A 13,455-nucleotide genomic window follows, 5' to 3' on the forward strand; every position below is an offset into this window, starting at 1 on the left:
ATGTGATGGGGGGGAAAAAAAAGACAGGAAAGCTATTAGAGACACTGTGCATAGGGCAGGAAAAGTATGGAATTCAGACAATGCCCGTGGGGTTATGTTTGAAAAAGTACTGCTGCACACCATTCTTCCACCTGAGCCCTTCCCCATTTTGAAGATTAAAATATTGGGAGGCAGAGGATCCTTGGTCATACATTTGCCAAAAGATCTGTGATTCTAGGCCAGGCATGGTGGCTCACACTTGTAATCCCAGCACTTTGGGAGGCTGAGGCGGGCGGATCACCTGAGGTCAGGAGTTCAAGACCAGCCTTGCCAACATGGCGAAACTAAAAATACAAAAATTAGCTGGGCTTAGCGGCGGGCACCTGTAATCCCAGCTACTCTGGGAGGCTGAAGCAGGAGAATTGCTTGAACCTGGGAGGCGGAGTTTGCAGATAGCTAAGATCGTGCCATTGCACTCCAGCTTGGGCAACAAGAGTGATACTCCATCTCAAAAAAAGAAAAAAAAAAGATCTGTGATTCTAGATGGTGAATTGAATGTGGACAAAACCATGAGAACTGTGGCATCATATGTTACCTTCTCAATCTGTAAAATTACAAGCTATTTGAAAGTTAATGTGATACAATTAAACTCTACGTTAGAATGATGGGGGAGAGAAAAGATAAAAGTATACATGAAATAAAAGTGTCCAAATAATAAAAAGACAGCAGCAGCAACATTCTTTTATTCTACATAATGTTTTTGTGGAACAACCAAAATTGTAACTTTTCCTGCAGTTGTATAGGCGTCTGTGCCAAAAGCATCACAGGAACAAGGTCCTGAGTTAATTGCCTCATTAAATTGACATCTATCTGCAACAGTGCCTCCTAGAGCCAAGTTAATGGCTTACAAAATGCAAACATGATATAAATTTAACAGAGCATTATTTCTGCAGGCATGAAAATCTCCGTAGTGACTTTGGTGCTAGAACCAACCATCTGAGCCTGCTTATGAAAGAGATTTATTTATTCCAAATTGTATTTACTCTAAACTGAGCCCAGCTTTGCCGACCAAAACAATTTTCTCAACTGAAGGGCCTTAAATGTCACCCGCATTCCAGTTCTATAAATGCAAGAGATTTTTCTTTCAATTTCCAGGCTGGAATTTCATGGTGGTAACGACTTCATTTTATCTTGAATATTGCAAATCACTCAAAATAATTGAATAGTTAAGCACAACAGAAATCATTTCACTGGAGAAAGTACAGCAACAATATTGCAGCTATGAAACCATTTTCCCCATTTACTAGTACTTCCAACTCATACTTCCTAACCATATAATCAGTGTTACCACCTAAAACATTTCCTACATGTTATTCAGGAATTTAAATCATCTTGAAGTTTTCAGAGCAAAAAGACAAGCACACTTTGGTTAGAAGACAGAAATGAAGTTTGAACCATTAAGTGTAGTTTCCACTGAGCATTGACAGAGAGAAATAAAATGACTTTAATTTAGATCACCTCTAAAGTACTATAAATTACGTAGTTAATTTATCTAGAGGAAATTACACCAGATATAAACAGAAATTACTTAAGAAATATCTAACAGATGCTACAATATCTGCATCAAAAATATAAAAACATCAAATATTGAAACATTGGCTATGCGGTTTTCTGTTTATGATAATAACACAATTAAGACTTAGGGAATGTTTTTGGTAGTCAACGGTATCAATCCACAGTTTGAAAGAAACACTACTTCGAAAGCAGTAGTGGTTTCATCAATTTAGTTTGATATAAAATACTTGTTTCTTTAGCGTTACTGGAGAATGAATTTTTGTTTTGTTTTGTTTTGTTTTGTTTTTTTGCATTTCATGCTTTTCAGATAGTTGAATGATATCTTTACATATTTCAATTTCTGTTGGGATTATTTTTTTATTTAAATATATTTCACATATTTCCAGCTGCCTGAACTGAAGGCTGTAAATCAGCGGCCTCCAACCTTTTCAGCACCAGGGACTGGTTTTGTGGAGTACAATTTTCCTAGGGACTGGTTGCTGGTGGGGGATGGTTTTAGAATGATTCAAGTGCAATACTTTTATTGTGCACTTTATTTATATTATGATTACATTGTAATATATAATGAAATAATTACATAACTCACCATAATATAGAATCAGTGGGAGCCCTGAGTTTGTTTTCCTGAAACTAGATAGTCTTATCTGGAGGTGATGGAAGACAGGGACAGAGGATCAGGCATTAGCTTCTCATAAGGAGGGTGCAACCTATTTCCCTTGCATGCGCAGTTCACAATAGGGGTTGTGCTCTTATGAAAATCTAATGCTGCCACTGATCTGACAGGAGGAAGAGCTCAAGCAGTAATGCAAGCGATGTGGAGTGGCTGAAAATACAGATGAAACTTTGCTGGCTTGCCCACCACACACCACCTGCTATGCAGCCCGGTTCCTAACAGGCTGCACACTGGTATTGGTCTCTGGCCCAGGGGTTGTAGACCCCTGTTCTAAATCATAATTTAATTTTTACCTAATTTCCCAAAAGGATAATTAATATTAAATAATTTTTTAAGGATTTTACAGGTATTTTTGGCCCCTACACTAAATGGCCACACACATACACACACACACACACACGTGTGTGTACATGTACACACAAGGTTTAATTTTTAAATTTTATTTCTCAGTGTCAAGTTATCCATCATCACCTCTCACTAGCCTCAAGGAAATGAATAGCAAAATATTTTCTTACTGCTTAATACTTGTGATATGGTTTGACTCTGTGTCCCCTCCCAAATCTCATCTCCAATTGTAATCCTCATGCATCACAGAAGCGACCTGGTAGGAGGTGATTAGATTATGGGAGCAGTTACCCTAATGTTGTTCTCCTGATAGTGAGTGAGTTCTCATGAGATCTGATGGTTTTGTAAGTGGCAGTTTCCCCTGCTCTTTCTCTTTCCTGCCACCTTGTGAAGAAGGTATTTGCTTCTCCTTCACCTTCCACAATGACTGTAAGTTTCCTGAGGCCTCCCCAGCCATGCAGAACTGTGAGTCAATTAAACCTCTTGTCTTTATAAATTGCCCAGTCTCTGGTAGTATCTTTATAAGAGTGTGAGAACAGACTAATACAATTTGTCAACTCAGGATAACATAAGAATTACTTCTATTCAACTTCGATATTATAAGAGAACTGTTGGAGACAAGTTTCTTTAATAATTATGTGTTGCTTAGTTAATGTTAAATGCAGTATACCTTATTGAACATAGCCTTACAAAGTTAGAATTTTATCAAAAGATAGTAAATTTGAATCTAAAATTTTCTATGTTAAAGCCAAACATGTAAAAAAACCATATGTAAATAATCCATTTTTGCTCCATTGCTGCTTTTAAAAATATTTAATTAAATATCCATGTTATGGACTTAATTATATCCTTCTCGAATTCATATTTGAAGTTCTCCTCCCCAGTGAGACTGGCTTTGGAGACAGGGCTTTTAAGGAGGCAATTAAGGTTACCTGAGGTCATAAGGATGGGGCCTTAATCCTATAGAACTAATGTCCTTATAAGAAAGGGAAGAGACCCCTGAGCTTTTACCTAGTGTGCAGCACAGGGGGACGGCCACATGTAAAGGCAGCCCTTTGCAAGTCACAGAAAGGGGCCTCATCAGAAACCAACTCTGGCAGCATATTGATCATGTATTTCCAACCTCCAGAACTGTGAGAAAAAAAATTTCTGTGGTCTAAGCCATCCAGTCTGTGACATTTTGTGATGACAGCCCAAGGTAACTAATAAAATGAGCAATTAAATATTCTCCCTATTTCTGATTAGTTTCTCTGTAATATTAGCAAATGAAAGTGTTACAAAATAAAATAGAACAAATATTGTCATCAAAAATGTTCAGAGACCCCTTGAGTAAAATAACATAAGAATTGGTGTGGTTTCTACCCCTAGAAAATATTTCCAATTATGCTGTATTGAAACCTGTCTTTGTATCAAAGGGTCTCGAGATTCTACAGTATAATGAAACCCTCTCAATGGCTTCAGTTTATTTTTAAAAGGTGTTTTTCTATTTTGAACCACAGTCCTAGTTTGTGGTTGAAAAGAAAAATGGGGGCAGTATCTTGGGAAAAAGGCCCAATTGTTGCCAGGAGTAAGGGCCTCCATTGGTTCAGTGCTTAACAACAACAGCTTGGAGTCGAGTTCTGAACCTCTGCTGGGAATTCTTTCAGTCCTGTCTGTATGAAAGGCATATTGTCCCTGCATGGACTGCTGTCATGTTCCATGCAGAATGTGGAAGACTTCACAAAATGGAGGAAACAAAAACCAAGTATTTGTCTAAGGTCTTTCCTCCAATTGTTTTTTCTTTCCACTTGCATGCGGAAAAGAATTAAAGCAAATCAGCCACAATTACCTAAAGAATGCCAGACACTGTAGAAGTATCAAGATGAAGACTCCCCAAAAAAAGCATGAAAAGTAGCCTGGGTGCTCACTGGAGTTTTAAAACAAATTATCTACCAATATGAAGACCATACATAGACTTTAGCTATCCTCTGGTCCAGCCATTTTTAGAGACTGAAAACTTAAAATCCCAAATGACAAAATGAAGTTTTGTGCTCTCCTTGAGTAGGGTCTGGATCAATAGAGAGGTTCAAATGTTCAGTCAGACTTTTGTAATTTAAGAATTTTGGGTGTTTAAACTCCCTTGGATTTGCGCACCCTCAGGAATAAGCCATGAGCTTCTGTATCTCTTCCTATGATTCACCTGGATCCATCTTTCACCATATCTTTACCACCCGGCTCTCTTTTCCCAGTCCTTCCTGCTGCCCTCATCCTTGTCTTGGTAACTATTTCAAGCTTCCAACCTTCTGCTCCCTCACTCACTTCACTTTCTTAATCAGCTCTTAATATCTGTCAGTACTCTTTTCATGGTAAATACAGGAACCAACAAGAGCTGGCTAATTGATGATAAGTAAAGTCAAGCATCACAGACCCATGAACAGGGATGCTGCTGGCTTAGCAGAACTAAGACGTGGACCTGACTCTCTTTTGGTCTTTTATTTGTGTGCTTCATTTCATGTCAGTTGGGAAAGGTAGAATCAGTTGGATGTGATTTTTTAAATTTTCATTTTAAGGGGAAATAACTCATTTGGACAATCTTAATAAAGGAGTTTGGTTTAAAACACATGTGAAAGTTACAGACACTGAACTACGATGAGTATTTATCTAGATTTCTAAAGGGTAATTCCATTTATTGAAAGTCTCATTACAGAAAGTATGTCTAAGTTGGTTAAAGATGGGACTACAAGAGCCCAATAGTAAAGAAAAAGCAAATTTAGCAGTTAGAGAGGAGGCAAAGATGGATATTAAAGAGAAGTAGCTATTAAAAGGTGCTTGGGTGGTGAATTACACAAGTCTCCTCCCTTAATGGGAAAGTTGACTTGATCAGGAGGTGATGGGGACAGATAGTATTGTATGTCTTAGTCCCAGTCTTTAAAACAATAGTCACTAAGAGTCTTAAATATTGTATAATTTAACCCAGAAACTTTCATCCTAGCAATATATAGTAAGTATATATTCAGATACTGTCCTAAAGAAACAACCATATTAGAAAGTACAGATTTTTATAGCCACATTTATCATAAAGGCATAACCAGAATAAAACCTCAGCCACATAGTCCTGCATTTCCTGGCTAATTTGTGTTAATGGTTTGTTGCTGAGTCTGCCCCACTGTGGAGAAGATTTTACCCGAGAATTAACCCACCTGGGGGAGAAACATTTCTCCTTCTGTATACCTCTTCAGTCTTCTGTGTCACCTATGGGGGTAAAGAAAAATTCTAACAAACACATCAATGTTACAGGCTTCCTGTCCCATAAAGGGTATTGACTATCCTAACATCCTAAATAAAACCTTATTTTATTTAGCTTGTAGTATGTCTTCTTTTATGTCTCACTTTTTTTGTTCTATGTTAGCTTTGTAAGATTTATCCGTCTTGTGGATATCCTTATTATCCTTCTGGGTCATTCTCGATCTTTCATTCTCATTACTGAATAGTATTCTGTTGTGATTTTAAGTATCTAGTCTTCTCTCAGTGGGCATGTGAATAGACTCCAGCTGGGACTATTAACAATAGTTTTGTTAAGAGCATTCTAGTTTTTTCTTTTTCATGAACGTATGTAACATTTCTTGGTATATACTAAGAACTGGAATTGTGAGATCATAGAATGTGAAATTATTCCACTTCAGTAGATACTACTAAATAGCTTTCCAAAGTGATTTTACTCTCATTGACAATTATGAGAGCTGCAATTTGCTTCATATTCTGGCCAACACTGGGTATTTTATTGTCTTTCACATTGTAGATATCTGGTAGTTGAATATGGAATCACATTTCTCTGACAGCTAATGAAGTTGAACACCTTTTATATGTTGACTCGCCATTTGGCTATCCTGCTGTGTGAAGTCTTTTTTCTTTTCTGATATGGAAGGATTCTTTTAAGATAGATAGATAGATAGATAGATAGATAGATAGATAGATAGATAGATTTTTGCATTGGAGTTCGATATTAGCTATATATATTACAAATATCTCCTCTCACTCTGAGTCTTGATTTTCACTTTCAATAGTATCTTTTGATGAACAATAGTTCTTAATTTTAGTGTAACCCAATTTATTAATTTTACCATTTATGATTATTGTTTTCTGTTTCTGGTCAAGAAATGTTTTGCCTATTCCAAGGCCACAAAGATGTTTTCTAAATTTTCCTCTAAAGGTTTTATTATATTATCTTTCATGTTTAGACAAACAATTCATTTGAAACTGGTTTTGCTATGGTTGAAGTAAATGTTCAGAATCATTTTTTTTAAAATGACTATCCAATTGACACAGCACCATATATTGTACAATTTTTAATAATTCAGTACAACATATTGTACTAATGCAGACTTTGTTGTATTCAGGAAATATGTGTGAATTTGTTTGGTACTCTCCAGTTGCTTTTATAGGTCAGTTTATCCATTTGTTGCCAATAACACACTGTTTTAATAACCATAGTTTTGTAAGAGTTTTTGAGATCTGTTAGTATAGGTCTTTCAATTTCATTCTTCTTTAAGATTGCCCTGGCCATTTTTGGTTAATTGCATTTCTTAAATTTAAAATTAATCTTGTCAATTTCTGTAAAACACACTGATGGAATTCTTTATTGAGAATTTATTTAATTCAGGTTTACTTTAGAAACAATTAACATTCTTACAATATTGAGACTTGAATCAATGAAAATTGTACATCCCTCTCTTTACTGAGATTCTTTAATTTCTCTAAACAATAGATTTTTATATACATGTGTGATAGTGAGGTGGGGTTCTTTCAAAACTAGGGTTAAATTTATTACTAGATATTAAATGTTTTTTATGTTTACTCATTAATTTTATTATCTAAGTATTTGGTGTTAGTATATAGAGCTATATTTGACTTTTAAAATACCTATTTGTATTCAACAAATTTGCTAAATCTATTTTTAATAGTTTACAGACTCCTTTGAGTTATCAATCTGCATAATATCATCTATAAACATTGGCAGCTATGATTTTTCTTCTAAAATGTTTGTTTCTTCCTTTTTCTTGGCTTACAGAAACATGGACTAGAAGTGCCAATAATGGACACTCATTTGTTTTCTCCAATTTCTGGGGAAAATTGTCAATAGTTCACTTTTGCGCATAATATATGCTGCAATTTTGGAAGCTATTCTTTTTCAGATGGATGAAAATTTATATTCATAATTTTCTAATGTTTTCAAAAAAATCATGAATATGTGTTAGATATTGTCAAATGACTTCACCTTTTGAATATTTATTAAAATTATCAACTTATGTTTCTTTTTTCTGTTAATGTGGTAAATTTTAATAATAATAATAATGCTAATGTGGTAAATAATATTAATCATTATTATTTATATTTTTAACAGGTAGCTACATTTAAGCATTTTAGATCTTACAAAATATCTGTCAATAATATATCTTTTTTTCCTTGAAAAGAACATGTCAATATTTGGAATCAAAATTATGTTAGCTATATAAAATAGAGCCAGAAATTACTCCCTTTTTTCTACTCAAGAATGAGTTTAGGTGAGATTCGTGTTGTCCTAATGAGATCACTTGGACACAGGAAGGGGAACGTCACACACCGGGGCCTATTGTGGGAAGAGGGGAGGGGAAGGGATAGCAGTAGGAGTTATACTTAATGTAAATGACGAGTTAATGGGTGCAACACACCAACGTGGCACATGTCTACATATGTAACAAACCTGCATGCTGTGCACATGTATCCTAGAGCTTAATGTATAAAAAAAAAAAAAAAAAAAATTCGTGTTGTTCTTTGGAAATGCCATCTCGTCCTGAGGTTTTATTGTGGAAGACTTCAAATTAGGCATTCAATTTTTAAACAAATACTGAAGTAATCAAATTTTCTATTGAATCTCCCTCAGTCTTGTATGATTCAGTAAAGTTTTCTATTACATCCAAATTATAAAATTTGCTGTTATGAAGTTGGTCATGCTATATATATATATATATATATATATATATATACACACACACACACATATTCCTTTCATCATTTGACATCATAATTATTCATTAGCCTTTTTCATGCCTAATATTTCTAATTCATGATTTTATTATTTTCTTGATTATTTTTCCTAGTGGTTTATTTATTTTATTGGCATGTTCAATGATCTAACTTTTAGCTTTGTTTTTATACATAGCATAGTTATCTTAAATTGCATTGATTTTTTTTTCTTTTTGGTACTTGTCTTGCTGTACATTCTTTGGTTTCATTTGACCTTACTTCTTCCAGAATTTTGGAATGAATATTTCAACCACTGATGTTTAGCCTTGACAGTTTTTCAATATGTATAATTAAGCCTATAAATTTCTTTCAAAAATTTGCTTTAGCTATATTCCACATTTTAAAATTTTTTTTATCTTTATCTTTCATTTTAAAATATTTTCAGTTTGAACTGTGAGTTCTTCTTTGACCCTGGAATAATTAGAGGTATCCTGCCTAATTTCTATGGAGTTTTGGATTTGGAGGTTATCTTTTTAAAAAAATAAATAAATAAATTCCAACTTAATCCCTTTGTGGTTAGAGATCATACTCTGAATAATGTAATTCTTTGGAAATTTGTTGAGTCTATCTTTATGGATCCATCTCCTTTCTATAGAGAAGAGTTAATATATTTTTATTTGGGGACTAAAACACTGCCATGTTACATAATAGAAGATAGGAGAGACAGTAACAGAAGGGTGAAATTCTAACTGTCCCACTTATTCCTGATAGAATTCTTTAATTAATTACACTCATAATTGTCCTGTGTCCCAAGTCTGTCCTTTGTGCAATTAGCTCAGATTTCAGTGCCTTGAGGGCTCCCTCGGTAAATACTGCACTTACTGCCGGTGTTTTGGATTGTAAATTTCTAAATTAATATCAGCCCACCTGCTTGGAATTTTCCAGATTTTGTCATACATTCTGGTCCACTGATTTCTTATTTTTTTGTAGTTCTTATTTCTTTCATAACTTTCTGCAATCTCAAAGGGAGTTTGGGAATAAGAGGCAGTAAAACTCTGTGCTCAGTCTGCTATCTTGAACACACGCAAGGATAATTTTTAGCAAAGTTTACATTCAACATTTAACATGACTTGCAAACGGGTTACATAAACCAGTGTTAACTAGAGCATTAAAACTGGGGACTCTTGGTAAAAAAGAAAAGTTTTAAAATTGAAAAAAAAAAAAACTATTAAGGTAAGATTGTTCCCTATATTCTATTAAAATCAATCATTGATTAGTTCAATTCAGTCAAACTGTAGCCCAATGAATGGGAGAAGGAATTAATTTTTCTTTATAAATGAATTTTCCAGTTACTTATCACTACCCTGAAGAGTTTCAGTACCACACAGCCAGTCCAAGAGAGCCAATTTAAAAAAGAGAGAAAAAAAGAGAGAGCCATAGTTACAATCATTTGCGAATTAACAGGCTATGCAAGACTAATTATCAGAGGGATGTTTTATGAGCTTTGAGTTGGAGTAGTGTGCAGAGTAGAGAAAAAGTGAGTGACCATAAAGGGCAGCATACCTAGATGTGACTTTTTGTGCCGAAGGCCTCATCAATCATCAATTTTCCTTTCATCTGCTGATTTCTTCCAGTCACTTCAAGTGAGATAAAAGTTGACTTGTCAAAAGCTGACATTCTTCCTCTGAATCGTTTCACCATTGTTATGGCACTTTTGCTTCTCAAGTTTGAAAAAAGAGGAAAATTCCTAAGGGAGAGAAATGGGTAGTTTAGTGCATCACCCTGAAAAAAAAGATTACAATAAATACTCTCCAGGACTGAAAGGTGAAGATTTAGGTCAGAAAGTAGAAAGTTGTACTTTATTGTCAAAAGATTTTCTTTGAAATATTTGTCTCTAATATAACGGGATCTATTTTTACCTGAGACGATCAGCTGGCATGTGAAATACATTAATCTGCTCAACTTTAAGTATGTAGATCATTCTCTCACATCTTACGTGTGAGCACTTCAGTTTCTTAAAATTACTGAAAAATTAATTTTTTTCATTTATAATCCACCTGATGCTCATATCATGTAAGAAAAACTGTAGAATATCTCTCATATAACACATATTTCTTGTGCTTTACATGGACTATTGCTAAATTATTTGTAAATAGAGGTACAAAATACATGAATTTTCATGATGATGTTTGATATGGTTTGGATCTGTGTCCCCACCTAAATCTCATGTTGAAATTAATCCCCAATGCTGGAGGTGGGGCCCCAGTGGAAGGTGATTGGATCAGGGAGGAGGCAGTTTCTAGTGGTTTAGCACCAACCTCCTAGTGGTGTTTTGTCATAGTGAGTTCTCACAAGATCTGGTTGTTTAAAAGTGTATAGCACCTTATTCCTCTCTCTCTTCCTGTTGCTCCAGCCATGTGAAGTGCTGGCTCCCCCTTTTCCATCCCCCCAATTATAAATTTCCTGAGGCCTCCCCAATATCAGAAGCTGCTATGCTTCCTGGACAGCCTGCAAAACCATAAGCCAGTTAAACCCCTTTTTTTAAATAAATGACTAGTCTCAGATATTTCTTTATAGCAACGTGAGAACAGACTAATACAATCATCTGTAACTAACCAAGTATGCATCAGGAGTGTCCAATCCCCACTGTCTCAGTTGTAGGTGCTGGGTCATACACAGTCAGATATGACACAGAATCTCCTCTCTTCTACCCCACTGAGTGCTCAGAGGTCATTTTGATCTTACAGTTTCTCAAGAATAAACTATAGATGAGCCTCACTCAGAGAAACTGGGTCACAGAGCAAATTCTCATGGCATTGGCCTATTGGCTAGGAGATAGGCTAAAGGGGACTGTGGAGGAGGTTGGCACAGTGTTTTGACAAATGAGAGATCGACAGTGAATGCCTTAGAAGATTTATTCCACAGAGCTGTTCATCAGGAAAACAATGGTTTTGTAGCACATTTTTGTCTTTATTGCCAAGTTATTTTATAAAGTGTCCTTTGTCTGAGACCATCTTTCTGCTAGAAGAATCCTGATATTCATGTGCTTTTCCTTTAGATATCTTCCTCGGACTCCACTTCTTCCAGCTAAAAGTCGTTTGCTTCCTGACACACATACACACACACACACACACACACACACACACACACACACACAAATGCATTCTTCTCGTTTCTGTCATAATAGCACTAGAAAACCAATCAGCAACCTGAATAAAAATCCATTAAAACCACAGTTCAGATGATGAGTGACAGAAAAATATTTAAAAAGGTTTTCTCTCTCATAAAGGGCAATGATGACTAAATAACTGTGCAGTTGATATTTACTGGTGAGGAAGAGAGATATGTATTCTACTCCCAGGAAGAGAGCTACCCAGCCCAAACAACCCCTCCCACATACCACCCCAAAATGGGTTGAATTAAATATTTCTGATAAAACTAACAAAGAAAATAGAAAGCTTATATTTTTGTATCAGTTATAATTTGGCACTTACATTCTTACAATCTATACATTAGTGTATATTGAAAATTTTGCTAAGAAAATATCAAAGGCTTTAATTTCAGTCTCTGAGTCTACATTTTTTACTTCTATGGCTTAATACTTTGTCAACGTATGACTTTTAGTTTTCTTAAGTTTCTTATGTCACAGAATCAATGCTTAATGATGACTTGTGGAAAGGTTGAAAAGGCTTAAGGTTTTTAGTACCTAAAGCTATTTTTTAACATGTTATACTAGCCAAAGAATTTGTCCTAAAAGCATTTATTGTCTGTTCCAGGATTCATAAACACACATTATAATTTTATTGAATTCAGCCTATTTTAAAAATTGAAAAGACATAATTTTTCTATTTATAACCTAACTACAACCTGTGCATTTAAAAAAGAAAAAAAGAAAAACAATACAACACTTCAAAGACAAGCTGTAGAGGTAATTTAGTCTGTCTGTATTTAAAATGAGCCAAAAGGAAAAAACAACACCTAAATACAATTGGCTAATTGCTTTCAATTTGGCTTTATTTCCTTGACACTAATGGAGAAATTCTAACATCTACACAACTAATGAGTTGGGAAGTTATGAGCTTTTTCTGAGTATGGATATCAAGTTGGGGGAGAAAAAGTTTATTTGCTGTTTAGAGAACAGCAAAGACTGAACAGACATCATCTATGTCTGCATTTCAGTCTGTTATGTGTCAGGGTGTGTGACCCTGACACATGATTGAAGTAAAACATGGGTGTGCAAAAATATATTGTCAACCTACTGTGCTTAATGTCATGATAGATGTTCCATCAGAGCCATAGAATAGTCATCTATACAGCAACAATGATGAACAACAATAGCGATAATTGTTAGTACCAACTACGAAATACTCTTTATATCCAGGTTCCTTGCTAAGTGCTTTGTAATGTGTTACTCCTTGAGTTCTCACTGAAGAATATAGGTGTAATTGTCCTTATTCTAGTAGAAACAAATTATAATGATCTCTGAGGTAAATATTTTTTCATAGTAAGTGGAAGATGCAGGATTCACTATCATATTTGCCTCAATCCAAAGCCCATGTTTCTAATCCATAATCTACATCTGCTTACTTAGCCACTGGGGAAGCATTCTGGAGGAGATACAAGATAGCTGAATCTGAAAAGTAAATGAAATGAAGCAGACAAGGAAGGTGAGTAAGGAAGCTAACTTAATCAAGAAGAATGTAATTTGCACACCAAATGAGGGAAGGAAATTATGTTTTTATGAAAACCAAAGCAATTTTTTGTTACGTGATTACACATTGCATAGAGAAAGTTGCAGACATAAGGCTGAAGAGATAGGCTGAGGTCAAATTTTTGGGAGCTCAAATGCCCAACCAGGAAGCTGGAGTTGCCTCAAGTCATAGAAAATTATAAAAGCTCAG

The 13,455-nt window shown here is 35.0% G+C and overlaps 1 long non-coding RNA gene across 1 annotated transcript in view; it reads right to left on the reverse strand.

Moving 5' to 3' along the window:
• The window catches only part of LOC139364086 (uncharacterized), a 29,282-nt gene extending 18,757 nt beyond the window's left edge, over positions 1-10,525 (reverse strand). The window contains exons 1-2 of the long non-coding RNA XR_011625341.1: positions 10,118-10,525; positions 5,752-5,803 (exon numbers count right to left, since the gene is read on the reverse strand). This is a non-coding gene — a long non-coding RNA (uncharacterized lncRNA). The remainder of the gene's footprint in view (positions 1-5,751; positions 5,804-10,117) is intronic.
• Positions 10,526-13,455: the final 2,930 nt, after the last annotated feature.

This window comes from Macaca nemestrina, chromosome 7, assembly GCF_043159975.1.
Source record: "Macaca nemestrina isolate mMacNem1 chromosome 7, mMacNem.hap1, whole genome shotgun sequence".
NCBI lineage: Eukaryota > Metazoa > Chordata > Mammalia > Primates > Cercopithecidae > Macaca > Macaca nemestrina.